Source organism: Heterocephalus glaber, unplaced genomic scaffold (assembly GCF_053883595.1).
Source record: "Heterocephalus glaber isolate CG9 unplaced genomic scaffold, H.glaber_assembly_v1.0 deba00000621, whole genome shotgun sequence".
Taxonomy (NCBI): domain Eukaryota; kingdom Metazoa; phylum Chordata; class Mammalia; order Rodentia; family Bathyergidae; genus Heterocephalus; species Heterocephalus glaber.
The window spans coordinates 22,203,221-22,220,245 of NW_028258153.1; the positions used below are offsets into that span (position 1 = coordinate 22,203,221).

At 35.1% G+C, this 17,025-nt stretch overlaps 2 protein-coding genes across 25 annotated transcripts in view; one reads left to right on the forward strand and one right to left on the reverse strand.

Annotated features, from left to right (window-relative positions):
* Positions 1 to 17,025, forward strand: part of Ica1l (islet cell autoantigen 1 like) — a 142,678-nt gene that overhangs the window by 69,706 nt on the left and 55,947 nt on the right. The gene's annotated exons all lie outside the window — the stretch shown is intronic.
* The window catches only part of Fam117b (family with sequence similarity 117 member B), a 204,117-nt gene that overhangs the window by 51,888 nt on the left and 135,204 nt on the right, over positions 1 to 17,025 (reverse strand). For 5 of the 7 annotated variants that reach the window (XR_015449112.1, XR_015449111.1, XM_021263608.2 and 2 more), the window contains one exon: positions 1 to 17,025. This exon is cut by the window's right edge. The exons of the other annotated variants lie outside the window; for them this stretch is intronic. The gene's annotated coding sequence lies outside the window, so the exon portion shown is untranslated. 7 annotated transcript variants of the gene reach the window in all.

The following is a 17,025-nucleotide window of genomic DNA, read 5'->3' on the forward strand; positions in this document are numbered from 1 at the left end:
TGTTTTATTAACTTTTTCCCTGTACTTTGTTTTAAAAAAATATTTCTTTAAAACTATAACTTCCTTCAAAATGTCACTTTTCCTATATCCCACAATTTTTTTTAATAGCCCTAATGCTGGTTATGGTGGTACATGCCTGTAGTTCCAGCAACTCAGAAAGCTAAGGCAGGAGGATTGTTTGAGCCTGAGAGTTCCAGGCTCACCTGGGAATGTAGTGAGACCCTTATCTACCAAAACAAAACAAGACAGAAGACTACCAGATGGGGATGGGGGTGTAGTTCAGTGGAAGAGCTGTGTGAAGCTCTGTGTGATCTATCGTAATACAAAAAACAGAAAACAAAAACCCATCCCCAAACCTACTTTTATCTAGATATATTTTATATATCATAAAACTCACTCATCCACTGTATGGCTATCTATAAATTTTCATATTTTCATTATCACTCAAATTTTAAACATTTCCATATGTCTCCAATGAGTCCTGGTTGTGGTTGATTTTGAAATGTGTTTCTGAAATTGCCAAATTATGGAGATATTGAAATTAATCTTTTGTTATTTACTGGATTTGGGGGTGGTGAGTGTATACAAGTTTAGAATTTTTATATTTTTGGAATGATTTAATATTTGATTCATTATACAGTGACCCTTTCCATTCTTAATAACACTTTTTGTCTTAAAAATCTCCTTTGTATGTGTATCAGCTTTCTGTTGCTGGAACAAAGTACCTAACATACACAATTTATAAGACAAATAATTTATTTTGGTTTCATTTTAGAGATTTTAGTCTATAGTCAGCTGGTTCCAAGGTAGAAATACCATCATGGAGTAGCCTGGCACAGAAAAGCTGCTCATCTTATAATAGTGGTTGGAAGGAGAGAAGACAGGTGGGAGAGGAGGGAGAGAGAAGAGGGAAGAAGAGAGAGGGGAAAGAGAGGAGAGAGAGAGAGATCCTTCAAAGACAGGCCCTCAGTGACTGACTCCTCCAACTGGCCCACCTCCTCATAGCCCCTTCAGCTATGCACTTATCCTTGGATAGATCTGTTGATGAAATTAGTACCCTCATAATCCAGTAATCTTCCAAAAGCCCCTCCTAAGAGCACATGCTTTTGGGGGAACATTTTTGATGCAAACCCTAAGTATGATAATGTAGCTTAACTGCTCTCTTTTGGTTAATATTCCTTATATACCTTTTTTCCACATGTTTACTTTCAACTTTCCAATTCCTTATATCTTTCTTAGATGTGTGTCTCATATATAAGATTTGTATGGATTAAAAGAAAAGTCAAATATGCCAATTATTAAATTTTTTTTTTAAGACAGGGTTTTGCTATGTTGTTCAGGCTGGCCTTGAACTCAATATATAGTCCAGACTGGGCTCAACTTCATGGTAATCTTCCTGCCTCAGCCCCCTGAGTGCTGGGATTACAGGCATACACCACCATGCTTGGCTTTTAATTATTTTAATTAATGAGTTTAATCCTTTTTCTTTTTTCTTTTTTTTTTTGGTACTGGGGATTGAACTCGGGACCTTGCGCTTGAGAGGCAGGCAGCGGCACCACTCAGCTAAATCCCCAGCCCTGGTTGTTTTGTTTTTGTTCTTGTTTTTGTTTTGTTTTGTTTTTTTCATTTGTTTTCACTTTTCTTAGTCCTTTATTTTTCTCATGAACTGGTTTGGAAGTTATACATTTTATTTTTATTTTTGGTAGTTTTTCCTTTAAGTTTTATTCTGCCTACTTAATAAAATCTAAGGTTTATCAATTCAGTATTCCCAGAAGATTACAAAAATTGTAAAACACTAATCCCAATCATTCTCATGCCAGCTCAACAACTATTATTGTCCAATATTTCGTTTGTCTCTTTTTCTAATTTCACACAGATTAGAATATTCTTTTTTATGAAAAAATATTATTTAGATTTACCAACAGTTTTCCTCTCTTGCTGTTTCTTTGTATATTTTAGATCTATATTGTGAGCTTATTTTTCTTTTTCCTTAACTACATGCTTTAATTTAGAAGTTCTCATGGAAGATTTTTTGGAGGGTAAACTTGTCTTATGTATATCTAGAAATATTGTTATTTCTCATTTTCAAAAGAGAACTTTGCTCAACACCACAATGGCTTGCTGTTTTCTTTCAGCACTTTGAAAATATGGTTCCATTATTTTCTGGCTTCCATGATTGCTGTTGAGGAAAACAATCTGTTAGTATAAATATTATTCCTTTATATTGAATTTGACTTTTCTATCGGGCTACTTTTAGGATGTGCTCTTCATTCTTGGTGTTTTGTTCTTTCAATGTATTTGATGGAGATATGTAATTTTGTTGTTTTAATCTGTGCTGTATAAATTGTATTTCTTAATCTTTTTTTTACTAGTTCTAAAACATTCTTAGCCATTATTTCTTTTAGTGAGATAAAATATTCATGGCACAACCATTATATTTTAAAAATATTACCTCTTCTCCATTTTCTTTATTCTCACCTTGCAGAACTCCAGTAACCTTAGGGTGGACCTCTTCATCAATTCCTCAAACCTTTTAACTTTTCTTTCATATTTGTAATCACCTTTTCACTCTACATAGCATTTCTAGGTAAGTTCTTCAGATCTGTTTTTCACTAATTTTCTCTTCTTGAACCTAGCCTGCTGTATAATGTATACACTTTTTTTCCCCTCTCCAACTACTAGTTATTTCTCAAAGTTCTACTTGGCTCTTTTACAAATCTACCTTGTCAAAATTTTTTTTATTTTGATACTGGGGATCGAACTCAGGACCTTGTACTTGCCAGGCAGGCGCGGTGCCACTGAGCTAAATCCCTGGCCCTCTTTCTTGCTTTTTGACTCATATATGTGTCTAATATACAAATACTTGAAATTCTTGGGGCAGGGATCTAGATCTTCTATTTCTGGTTTTCCTCAGTTTTCTTGTGGTAGCTTGTTTAGTGATTTCTGATTATGAATCAATACTTGTTTGCTCTTAATTTGTGAGAATCTTGGAAGTATAGAAAATTTTTTTGCTCATTTTGCTTCTTTCCAGAGTCAGGGAGCACTCACAGTCTGGTAACCACATTAGCTTCCTTCCAGGGCCTTCAGCTTAGTGCTAGAAGCCTGAACTTGGCTCAGTTCCTTGTGTTGCTGGCTGGAGGCTTTGTCTCTGGAGAATAGTATCGCTGTGGGAATTGGCCACAGAACATTTGGCTTTCCTCTTGCTGCTCATTTTTTTCAGCTTTGGTTTCAGCTTAATTTTTTTTTTCTTTCTAACAAATTAAATTTTACACTAATAGAGTATTTTATACTTTTATCAAGGATTTATTTTGACAATGGAGGATGCTTCTAAATATCTAGTCTACTAGATTTCCAGATTGCATATTTCATTGGTCATATTAATAAGAACATTTTGAAAGTATCAATATCCCTGGGACCAGAATAAAACCAGCACTGTTTGTAGGAATGGAAACTGAGACAAGTTTTCTAAAAATGTAAACATTTCATACTTTACTTGAGTAATTTTCCATTAAGGAGTCTCTTGGAAGTCACTTGACATGCTTTCAAACATTCATGGTCTGAGATAGTCACAGGACCTTTTGAGATAGCCCTTTCTCATATGTTTCTCTTGTTCTCAATCTTATACATCTACCATGAAAATAAAATGAAGTCAACTCCTGTGAATTCTACAAAAAAACAAAAAATAACAACAACGACAAAAAGCCATAGTGGAGTAAAGCAGATCATTGCTGAAGATTTTGGGGAAGCCCGAGAAGACAGGTTACCCTCTTCTCATACAGCAGTACATTCTTCAAGATCTTTCATCACACCTCTTCATCCCCCCAAATTCTATTTCTGTAGCCTTTCAAACTTTTGCAAGTGTGATTCTACCTTTCTCTCTGTCACCCATTCCTGCTTCCCTCCTCCCAACCCTTTGGCCACTTCTCAAATGTCTTTCCCATTCCCTGATTTTCCCTATCCTTTTTTCCCCATGTTTAACTAAAATCTTTACTGACAAACTCCATTTTTCTTTCTTATCTTCTATACTTTTTCAACATCTGTATACAATGTATTTGAACTTTAAGAAATCTAACTCATTGTTTAGCTTCCTTATCTTTTTGTTTGTTCAATTTTGTTTTTGTTTTTTGAGACATGGTCTCCCTATGTAGTTCAGGCTGGCCTCAAACTCACTATGTAGCCCAGGCTCACCTTGAACTCGCAGTGATTCTCCTGCCTCAACCTCCCAAGTGCTGGGATTACAGATGTGCTCAGCTAGCTTCCTTATCTTAAACGTAAATATTACTGAGTTCCTTAAACTTTCCTTTTTAATTTCCCTTTAATTATTTTGGTTGTTTTAATACCTTCTACTTTTCCCATACTCTTTTGTAGTATCTCAAATTGAACATAGTATTTGAATACTGGTGTAGTAGAGACATAACATCTTGGCTTTAGATATGTTACATCCTCTAAGCATTCCATACCAACACTCTCCACCCTGGTATGAAGGAAAATTTACATTTTATTTTTTTAAATGGCCTTGATAACAGTTATCAAATGTTAAAAACATCCCAGTGAAGTGGCACACTTCTATAATCCCAGAAATCTGGTAGGCCAAGCCAGAAGAGTGGCAAGTTCTAGTTTAGCCTGAGCAACTTAGTGAGAGACTCTGTCTCAAAGTTAAAATTAAATTTTAGAAAATAGCTAGGCATGTAGCTCAGTGTGAAGCCCTGGGTTCAATCTCCAGTACTAAAAAGGAATTAAAAACATTAAAGTTACGCACAAGAAAGGATGCAGGTTGTTTTTTGCTTTGTTTTGTTTTGTTTTTTGGTACTGGGGATTGAACTCGGATCTTTCTGCTTTCGAGGCAGGCAGCAGAACCACTGAGCTAAATCCCCAGCCCAGGATGCAGGTTTTGATCATGAGAGAATATCCTATCTTTTGAAACATGTTTGATCTTTCCCTTCATATGAGACTACTGTTACTCTAGCTCTAGTTTAAGTAAGAAATACAGAAATGCTGCTGATTGCTATATTTTGCTTTTAGAAGAGTAAAGCAGCTTTTGAATTAAAAATATTCACAGTCACCAAGGTATAGAATCAATTTAAGTGTACAACAGCTAGATGAATGAATAAAATGTGTAGGATTCAACCTTTAAAAATAAGGAAATCATGTCATTTTTGACAACATTAACCTGAAAGACAGTAAGATAAGTGAAGTAAGCCAGGCACAGAAAGCTAAATACTGCATGATCTCATTTCGTGTGAAAACTAAAAAAGTTCAATTCATAAAAACAAAGAGTAGAATGGTAGTTACCAGAGGATGAGAGTAGGGGAGTGATACTGGTCAAAGGATACAAAATTAGCCATGAAGAATAAGTTCAGAGATCTGTTGTACATGGTGACTATAGTTAATAACAATATATTGTATTCTTGAAGATCTCAGTAGATTTTTAGGGTTTCCATCACAAAACTAAGTACATGAGGTAATAGGTATCTTGACTAGTTCAATTTAGCCATTCCACAGTGTATACATATTTCAAAATAATATGTTGCACAGATAAATATATGCAGTTCTGTCAGTAATAATAAAAATAACAATACAAATGTGGCTATATCCATTCATTCAACATAAAACAAACATCCGTTGTGTGAGAGTGTCAAAGGTGCAGAAAGGAGGCAGAATGAAATATAAAACCACCTTTCAGAGATTATAACATTATAACAGGTCCACTAGAGAAGAAATAGGATTTGGAATGAGAAAGCTTTTAACTTGAAGAGGTCATAGATATAATAAAAGATTTCACACACACACACATAAATGTATAAAAGTTTACAACTCTTTTATATGTGTTATCTTATTTGGTTGATTGAAAATGACATAATTATGATAAAATACAACAGCAAGAAAGCTTGCTAAATTTCTTGATCAACTTATTTTTTAAAATATTTTTAATTTTGGGGCCAGGGATTTAGCTCAGTGGTTCCGGTGCCTGCTTCGCAAGTGCAAGGACCTGAGTTCGATCCCTGGTACCAAAAACAAAACAAAAGTTTTAATTGACACATAACTGTACATATTTGTGGAGTACAATGTGACATATATATATATATGCGCAATGCGTAACCATCAGCAGGGTAATTGGTATGCCTATCACCTCAAACAGTTGTCTTTTCTTTATATTGGGAACTTCCAACATCCTCTCTACTAGCCATTTTAAAATACATAATTGATCGTTGTCAACCAGTTGTCCTATTGGGCCACAGGACTTTAGAAGTTATTCCTTCATCCAACTGCACTCTTGTACCTGGTAGCCATCCTCTCTCCCCCACAATCTTCTCAGACTGTGGTAACCATTCTACTCTCAAGTTCTATAAGAACAACATTGTAGCTTCCATGTATAAGTGTACAATTTCTCTCTCTCTCTCTCTCTGCGCCTCTCTCTGCATGTGTGTGTGACATTTTATTTATCCATTCATGTGCTGATAGACATCTAAATTAATTTCATACTTGGCTATTGTGAATAGTGCTGCAATACACATGTAAGTGCATATATCTCTTTAACATACTGAATTCATTTCTTTTGGATATATACCCAGTAGTGTGATTGCTGGACCATATAGTAGTTCTATTTCTAGTGTTTTGAGGAATCTATATACTGTTTTCCTTAATTACTATACTAATTTACATTCCTACCAACAGTGTATCAGTTTCCCAAATCCTCACCAACATTTGTTATTTTTTATAATCACCATTCTAAATTGAGAGATTTGATATCTCCTTGTGGTTTTGATGTACATTTTCCTGATGATTAATGATGATGAGTCTTGTTTGATATATTTGTTGGCCATCTTTTTCTAAGAGACGTCTATTCAAGTCATTTGCCCATTTGTAAATTGAATTATTTGTTTTTCTTTTTTTTTTGTAAATTCAATTATTTATGTCCTTTATATATTCTGGATGTTAAGTTCTTTTTTTTGGTACCGGGGATTGAACTCGTGTCCTTGCGCTTGGAGGTGGCAAAACCACTGAGCTAAATCCCCAGCCCTATGGATGTTAAGTTCTTGTTGGATGAATTGTTTGTAAATATTTTCTTTTATAGATTATTGCTTCATTCTGTTGATTGATTCCTTGGCTGTGTAAAAACTGCTTTAGTTTGATGTAATTCCATTTGCTTTTGTTTTTTGTGCTTTGGGATCATATCTAAAAAATCTTTACCCAGACCAATGGTCCTGAAGCATTTATGTTTTCTTCTAGTAGTTTCATTGGTTCAGGTCAATTTAAGTCTTTGATCCATTTTGAGTTGATTTTTGTATATGATGAGAAATAGGGATCTAGTTTCACTCTTCTGCATATGAGTATCTCAGTTTTTCCAGCACCATTTATTTAAAAGACTATGCTTTTTCCAAGGTGTACTCTCAGTGCCTTTGTTGAAAATCACTTGGCTATAAATATATGGATTTGGGCCAGGGATTTAGCTCAGTGGTTCTGCCGTCTGCCTCGCAAGCTCAAGGACCTGAGTTTGATCCCTGGTACCAAAAAAAAAAAAAAAAAAAAAAGACTATGCTTTTTCCAAGGTGTACTCTCAGTGCCTTTGTTGAAAATCACTTGGCTGTAAATATATGGATTTATTTCTGATTTCTCTATTCTATCCCATTGATCTGTGCCTGTTTTGGGTTACTATGACTTGGTAGTATTTTTTTACTTTTTTGTTTTTTTTGAGACAGAGTCTCACTATGTAGTTCAGACTAATCTTGAACTCACTAGCCCAGGCAGGCCTCAAACTCAAGGTGATCCTCCTACCTCAGCCTCCCAAGTGCTGGGATTACAGGCATGCATCACCACACCTGGCTCTGTAGTATGTTGTAAAGTCAAGAGATTGTGATTCCTCCTGCTTTGTTCTTTTTGCCCAAGATTTCTTTGGGTATTTAAGATCTTTTTTGATTCCATACAAATTTAGGAATGATTTTTATATTTCTGTGAAAAATGCAATTAACGTTGAGATAGGGATGGCATTGAATCTGTGGATCACTCTGGGTAGTATGGACATTTTAATTATTCCAATCTGTGAACATCTAATGTCTTATGCGCGCGTGTGTGTGTGTGTGTGCGTGTGGTGTGTGTGGTGTGTCCATGTCCTCTTCAATTTCTCCCATCAGTATTTTATATTTTTCATTGTAGTGTTCTGTCACATCTTCGGTTACATTTATTCCTAGGTATTTTATTTTTATAGCTATTGTAATTTTCTCAACTAATTTGTCATTGGTGTATAGAAACACTAGTGATTTTCTTTTTTTTTTTTGGTACTGGGGATCAAACTCAGGTCTTTGTGCTTGCAAGGCAGGCAGTGGAATCACTGAGCTAAATCCCCAGCCCGAAACACTAGTGATTTTTATATGTTGATCTTGTATCCTGTAACCTACTGGATTTTTTTTATTCAGTATTTTGGTATGTATATGTATATACATATGTATATATATATACACATATGTGTATATATATATACATATATATACATATGTATATATATATACATATATATACATATGTCATCTGCAAACAAGGATAGTTTGACTTTCTTCTTTCCAATTTGGATGCCTTGTATTTCTTCTTGATTTCTTCTGGCTAGGAATTATGTTGGATAAAAGTGGTGAAAGAGGACATATTTGTCTTGTTCCAGAGCTTAGAGGAAACATTTTCAATGTTTCTCTGTTAGTATTGTATATTGTTAGCTGTGTGTTTGTCAGATATGCCCATAATTGTGTTGAGGTATGTTTCTTCCATACTTAATTTTTTCATGAAGAGATATTGAATTTTATTGGTTTTTTTACATCTGTTAAGATGGTCATATGGTTTTTGTCCTTTGTACTGTTGATGTGATATATTATGCATATTGATTTTTGTGTGTTGGCCCATCCTTGTATCCCTGGGGTAAATCTAAATCTCACTTGATCATGATATATAATCTTTTGTTGTACTGTTAGATTTTGTTTGCTAATATTTGGCATCTATATTCATCAGGAATACTGCCTCTTTTTTCTTTTCTCTCTCTTTCTTTCTTTCTTTCTTCCTTTCTTCCTTTCTTCCTTTCTCTGCGTATACATGTGCACATGTGTGTTCTTGTCTGGTTTGGGTATCAGGGTAATGCTTGATCAATTTGTCTTTGTATTTATTTTGGCAACTAAAGATCACAAGGAAAAACCTTTTTCAAATGAGATAATTTGAAGCACTTTAGCTTTTGAAAATGTTAAGAAATTATCGCTGTACTTTATATATGGATAATTTATTATTTAAAACGCTTCAGTTTTTATTACCTTAACACGAGAAAATGTTTAAGTCCCTATACAGGGGTGCAATTATGTACATGTGCTTTGTAGCACTTCAGAGTAGAAATTAAATAATCCTTTGTTTTGTATGTTTTAACCCCATTAGAGTGTATGTATATAACCATGAAGACAGCTAGGACTGTGTCTATTTTATTATCTCATACATCTGTACCATTGAAGTCATTCAGTATAAATATTTGTTGAATGAATAAATATAATTTGTCTATCTGTATCAGTTAGCTTTTCTGTCACTGGGACAAAATACTTGACACCTGCAACTTAAAGGAGAAAAGGTTTATTTTTGCAAATGGCTTCAGAGGCTTCAGTCCGCAGTAAACTGGCTCTTAGGCAAAAATCATGGCAGAAGGGCCTGGTAAAGGAAAGCTGTTCAATCCACACCAGCCAGGAAGCAAAGAGAGGCAGGGAAGAGACAAAGCCAGAGCAAGAGATACATCCTCCAAAGGCGTGCCTCAGTGACCCACCATTCAGTAACCACCTTGAATATGTTTCCCATTCAATTACATGACGAATATTTTCTCCCAAGTTTGTATGTATATTTTCACTTTGCATGTTTCTTTTAAAGTATTTAAATTTTAGCCAGGCATTGTGGTGCATGACTATGGAGCATGCCTATGGAGCAGCACTCAGGAACCTGAAGCAGGAGGATCTCCCAGTTTGAGGCAAGCATAGTGAGTCCAAGACCAGCCTGAACTACATAGGAAAACTGTCACAAATTTTTTTAATTTAAAAAATTATCAAAGTTTTAAAAGTGTTTCTGTAGATTTATTAATCTTGTCTTTTCACAGACTTGGATTTTAGTCATAGTCTGGAAGATTTTCCCAAATCTATGCTTTTTTTCTAGTAGTTGATGTTTTTGGTTGTTATTCTAGGGATTCAACCCATGACCTTTACACTAAGCTACATCCCCAGCCTTTTAATTTTAATTCTTTTTTTTTTGGTACCGGGGATTGAACTTGGGACCTTGCACTTGTGAGGCAGGCAGCAGAACCACTGAGCTAAATCCCCGGCCTTTAATTTTAATTCTTTTTTTAAATTTATTTTTATTATTACATATTTGTCATACATAATGGTCACATTCATCACAGGGAATTTGTACCTGTACATATTCTTCTTTTATCCCATTCCTCTCCCCTACCTTCAACCCTTCTTCCCCTCCCCATTTACAAAAACTTTCTATTTTTCCTTCCATTCTCTTTTCTAAAATCCCTTTTTCCTTCCTTTTCTCCTCCCCACCTTGTTCCCCTTCTTATTTGAACATGCTCTTCCTACTTCCCAATATCTCTTCTCCATTTTGGTCCTTATTTATGCTTTGGGTTTCTCACACAAGAGAAACAATGTGGGCTGGGGATTTAGCTCAGTGGCACCACATCTGCCTTGCAGGTGCAATGTCCTGAATTTGATCCCTGGTACAAAAAAAAGAGAGAGAGAGAAACAATGCAATATTTAAACTTGTCTATCTCATTTATTTCTTTAAAATTATAGTCTCAAAAATGACTCAAGTTTATCCTTTAAGGGAGAGTAGTACTCCATTGCACACCATATTTTCTTATCCATTCATCTGTTGAGGGATATATGGGCTGTTTCCAAGATTTAGCTATTACAAACTGTGCTGCTATAAACATGGATGTGCATATATCACTAGGGTATGATGCTTTTAGCTCTTTCAGGAAGAGACCTAGAATGGTCACAGCTGGGTCAAATGGAGCCACTTGTTTTAGTTTATTTAGGAATCTTCACACCGACTTACATAGTAGTTGTACCAATTTATACTCCCACTAACAATGGAGAAGGGTTCCTTTTTCCACCATTGCCTTGCTAGCATTTATTGGTTGTTTTCTTGATGCTAGCCATTCTTTCTAGAATGAGATGAGATCTCAGTGTTGTTTTAATTTGCCTTTCTTGAATGGTCTGTGATACTGAACATTTTTTCATATATTTACTGCTTGTAGTCCTTTATCTGAAAAGTATCTATTCATTTCAGATGCCCATTTTAGATTGGGTCTTTAAATTTGGGTCTGATTTTTAAAAAAAATTTTTTCTCAGCCACTGTATTTGCTCTTGCACACTGGCCTTCCTTCACACTGTAAGGTGTACTTCTTTTCCTACTTTTACTTGGCCCAGACTTGCTCTGCAGAGCCTGTTTCTTTTCTTACTTTCAATAAAACTTTGTTACCACTGAAATTTTTTTCTCATTCTGTGAGTTGCCTCTTCACTCTGTTGGTGATTTGTTTTCAAAAGCTTTTTAATTTGATGTGATCCAAATTGTTAATTCTTTGTAGTGTTTCCTGAGTGACTGGGATTTTGTTCATAAAGTCTGCCTACACCTGTGTCTTCAAGAGTTCTACCTAATCTCTCTTCCAACAGATTGTGTTTCTGGTTTTTTGTTGGTACCGGGGATTGATCTCGGGCCCTTGCACTTGCGAGGCAGGCGATGGAACCACTGGGCTGAATCCCCGGCCCATTTCTGTTTTTATAGTTAGATATTTGATCAATTTTGATTTTAGTTTAGAGCATGGTGAAAGATATGGGTCTAGGTTTAATCTTCAGCATGTGGAAAGTCAGTTTGCCCACCATCATTTATTAAAGAGGCTATCTTTCTTCCAGTGAAGACGTTTGGCCCCTTTTATCAAGGGTAAAGTAGGGCCAGGATTTAGCTTAGTGGTGCCGCCACCTGCCTTACAAGGTCCCGAGTTTGATCCCTGGTACAAAAAAAAAGTCAAGGATAAAGTAGCTGAGTGTTTGTTTGTTTTTTCTTTTTTTTCTGGTACCAGGGATCAAACTCAGGATCTTGCGCTTGCAAGGCAGGTGCAGTGCCACTGAGCTAAATCCCCAGCCCTAAAGTATTTGAGTGTTTTTGGAGTTGTTTCTGCATCTTCTAATCTGTTCAGTTGATTCTCAGGTGTATTTCTTTGACAGTACCATGCTGTTTATAACACGGTAGCTTTGTAGTATAACTTCAAATCAGGGATTCTGGGATAAAAGGAAGATCAATTGATTGTGACAACTATATTGCCTTGGCTAAAGTAATATAATCAGTAATAACAATAGCATCAAACACAGACTGGAAAATGACCAACTGTGATAACTAATAATTTTCCACCTTTAACCCCGAGTGCAAGATTTATGGTTATATAACAAAATCTAAGCTAAATCAGAAAGTTATATACAGTAAATACTGACTCAATGGAGTGATTTTATCCTAAGGGGAGAAAATCTAAAAGGAGAAAAGGAAAAAATGGATAAATGAAAAAAGAAAAAGCAATTAGAAACAAGGCTGAAGAACAAAGGAAGATTATTCAAGCCTCAGGAAACTGGTGAGGAAGACATGAGGGAAAGAAAGAAGGACAGAAGAAAAACAAGAACACAACAAAATAAAATAAAACAAAAATTATAAACAATGTTTACACTCAGCAAAAAGAAACTCCAAAAATGAGCAATTAAAAAAAAGGGAGGGCAGGGGAATGGGAAAAAAATAAGAATCAAAATATATCACAGGTACAAATTCTCCATGATGAATGTGATCATAAGGTATACCTAAAATGTACTAATAAACTCAATAAAAATAGAAAAAAAATTCTAACCCAAAAGCATAAGGGAAAAAAAAAAATTCTCTGTGATTTCAAGCCTGTGTATCTTCCGTGGTCTATAGTTTTGTGTCAGTGTCTAATTCAAGGGATGACTCTGCTCTCACTGGTAGACAAGGGAGGCAGTCAGTGCCCAGATCTGTACTGGATAATCCCAGCAAGCTGGCAGTTGGATTAGAGTGGGATGCCAGTTCTGAGACTTTCAAATCCACAGAAATTCAGGTTGAACCTGGCCTCTGGTTATGGTGTGGGGCCTGAGTCATTTAGCTTATAACACTCTGAGTGTCTCTTGATGGCCTGACTACAGCTCTCTGACCATGATCGTCTCCTGTAGTTGTCCCTCACCCAGTCACTGTGGGAGTTTAACACTGAGAGCCCTGAGATGAAGACAACCCACAGCTGTTCTGAGTCCTAGGTTCATTTGCCCCCTCCCTAAAATGGCATGTAGTCAGGCACTCTCTCCAGGGTATATGGCAGACATTTAGGCTTGAGTCACCAGCTGTTGTAAGTGGATAGGATCCACTGCTCCATTCCACTGGTGTGTTTCTCCCTGAAGATCTCTGGAATTGCCCACTTTCACTATGTCTGTGTATATTCAATCTTCCTTTCTCCATGAACTAGGAGCTGGGGAGAAAGTGCAGATTGCCCCTTCCTTTTTTGCCCCTTCCTTTTTCTGCATTGTGCCCTGTCTCTTCAATTTCTCTGTAGGCTCCAATTTTCCCTTTAGAATTTTCCTGGAACCCTGGGGATCCACCTCCCTCTTGTTCTTACCCAAGGTGTTGTTTTCCAGTGTCTGGATTCCAAATCTTGGAAAGGCTGATTTGTTGCTGTGTATTGCTCTGCCATCTTTCTTTTTTTAAAATTCTGAGACATGATCTCACTAAGTCACTAAATTGCCCAGGCTAGGCTCAAGCTTATGATCTGCCTGCCTCAGCCTCCCAGAGTGTAGGGGTTATAGGCATGTGCCACCACATTTAGCTATTTACATAGTTGTTTTTTTTTAAATTTAGATTTCCAGTTAATTTGGAGTTTATTTATATGTATGGTGTTAGTGATGGATTAAATGTTACTTTTTTTCTATCTTTGACAATATTTATTTATTTTTATTTTAATGTAATGCAAATAGATATTAATAAAGAAAATATAAAAATGGTTCTATGAAAAATTTTTCATATAAATGTTACTTATTTGCAAATGGTTACTTTTGATATAATTTTTTAAAACTAAACTACTATCTTTGTCCTAGGAATTTGAGATAGCATCATATATTACATTTTTATATATATTTGGGTATACTTCTAGACTTTGTGTTATGTTGGCATGTAAATGTACCATAGGTCCTGTAGCTTTATGTGTAAGGCCAGTATATTCTCCTTCTTCCTCTTATTTGCTTATTCTTGTATGTTTATTTTGCTGTATGAATATCAAATTGTATAGCCTCATAAAACCAAGATACTTTAAAAATTATAATTATTAATACACAGTAATTGCACAAATTACTGAGTTCCACTGTGACATTTCCATACATCCATATATGGTATTTTCACCATGTGCACCCTCTATTCTGCCTGCTCTTGTCCTCTCCTCTCCCACTTTCCCCCTTTTCCCTCCAGTCCCCTTCCCTAGTACTCTTCCGTCTTTTGGCTTCTCTTTTCTTTCTCTCTTATTTTTTCCCCCAAAATGATAGAAAACATATATTTGTCTTTCTCTATCTGGCTTATTTTGCTTAACCTGATAACTTCCAGTTCCATCAGTTTTCCTGCATAATTTCATTTTTCTTTATAGTTGAATAATACTCATTTTCTTTATTTTTATGTTTATGGGCTCCTATGCTGATTCCATATCTTGGTCTTTGTGAATAGTGCCACAATAAGTATGAGTCTGCAAATATCTCTTTTGTATGCTTCATTTCCCTCAGATAAATACCCAGAAATTTAAATAATTAGATGGTATAGTAGCTGTATTTTTAGTTTTATGAGCAACTTCATACTGTTTTCCATAGTGGTTGTGTTAAATTATATCAGCAATGTATGAGGGTTCTGTTTTCTGCCAACATTTGTTGTTATTATTATTTTTATAATACCCATTCTTGCTGGAGTGAAATGGAATTTCAATTTAGTCTTGGTTTGCATTTTCTTGATAATTGAGGATATTGAGGGGTTTTTTTGTTTTATTTTATTTTTGTTTTTGGTACCAGAGATCGAACTCAGGACCTTGTGCTTGTGAGGCAGGCAGGGGCACCACTGAGCTAAATCCCTGGTTTGAGAATTTTTCATGTATTTATGGGACATGTGTATTTCTCCTTTTGAGAAGTGTCTGTTCAGGTCTGTTTTTAACTGGATTATTGTTCTTTGATTAAGTTTTTTGAGTTTTTTATATATTCTGAATGTTAATCCTTTGTCATTTGAATAGCTGGCAAAAATTTTCTCCCATTCTATTGGTTGTCTCTTCGTCTATTGATTGTTTCCTTTGCTTTGTAGAAGCTTTTTTAAATTTGAGGTAACCCATTTGGCAACTCATGCTTGTTTCCTCTGTATTAGATTCCTATTCCATAAATCATTGCCTGTGCCAATATCTTGAAGGATTTCTCCTATGTTTTCATCTAGCATTTTCAGAGTTTCAGATATTACATTAATCTTTGATCTATTTGAGTTTATTTTTGTACAGGCTGAAGAGAAAGGTATGGTTTCAATCTTCTATATACAGATATCCAGTTTTCCCCACACCATTTATTGAAGAGGTTATTTTTGCTTCAGTGTCTGTTTTTGTAGATCCTTGGGTTTATTTCTGGATCCTCTATTGTATTGGCCAACATGATTTTATACCAATACCATGTTATTTTTATTACTGTGGCTCTGTAGTATATTTTGAAATCAGGTATTGTGATGCTTCCAGGATTGCTCATTTTGCTGAGGATTGCTTTGGCTAATCTGTGTTCCATATGAATTTTAGGATTTTCTAGTCTGTGAAGAATGTCATTGATATTTTGATAGGGATTCCAATGAATATTATGGTATTGTTTGGTTATGTTATGGTTATGTTTGGTAGTATGGCCATTTTAACAATATTCTCCCAATTCATGAACACAAGAGGTCTTTCCATGTCTTCTTCAATTTCTTTCTTTGGTGTTTTATAATTTTCATTGTAGGGATCTTTCTCCTCCTTGATTAGGTTTATTCTTAGATTTTTCTTCTCCTCTGCTGCCTCCTCCTCCTTCTTTTGAGGCTTTGTGAAATGGATTGCTCTTCTGATTTTTTAAAACAAATTTATTATTGATACATAGAAAGGTTACTGATTCTTTTTTTTTTGGTACCCAGGATCAAACTCGGATCCTTACACTTGCATAGCAGGTGGCGAAACCACTGAGCTAAATCTCCGGCTAGAAAGGTTACTGATTTTTGTATGTTGATTTTGAATCCTGCTATTTGGCTGAATTTATATATCAATTTGAGACTTTGATAGAATCTTTAGGGTTTTCTAAGTATAAAATCATACCATTTGCAAATAGGGATAATTTTAATTCCCCCCCCTATTTATATTTCTTTTATTTTTTTTCTTGCTAATTGTTGGGCTAAGATTTCAAGTACTACAGTGTATGGAATAAGAGTTGTAGAGTAGGCACCGTTATCTTGTTCCTGATTTTAGAGGGAATTATTTCAGTTTTTCTCTATTCAGTATTATGTTGGCTATGGGTTTGTTATATATACCCTTTATTATGTTATGATCCTTCTATATATAATTTATTCAGGGATTGTACCATGAAGAATCATTAAATTTTGATGAATTCCTTTTCTGCATCTGTTGAAATGACCATGTGATTTTTATACTTGATTCTATTTATGTCTAAATAATGTTTATTGATTTGCATATGTTAAATCTTTCCTGTGTCATTTGGAATAAAACAAACTTGATCATGTTGTGTGGTCTTTTTAATGTGCTATTGAATTCAATTTATAAGTATTTTATTGAGGATTTTTGCATCTATGTTCATCAAGGTCTGTAGTTTTCTTTCTTCCTTTCTTTTTTGTATGTCTTTATTGAATCTTGGTAGCAGAATACTAGTTTTGTAGAATGAGTCTGAAAGAGTTCCATCACTTTGTTTTACAGACTAGTTTCTAGTA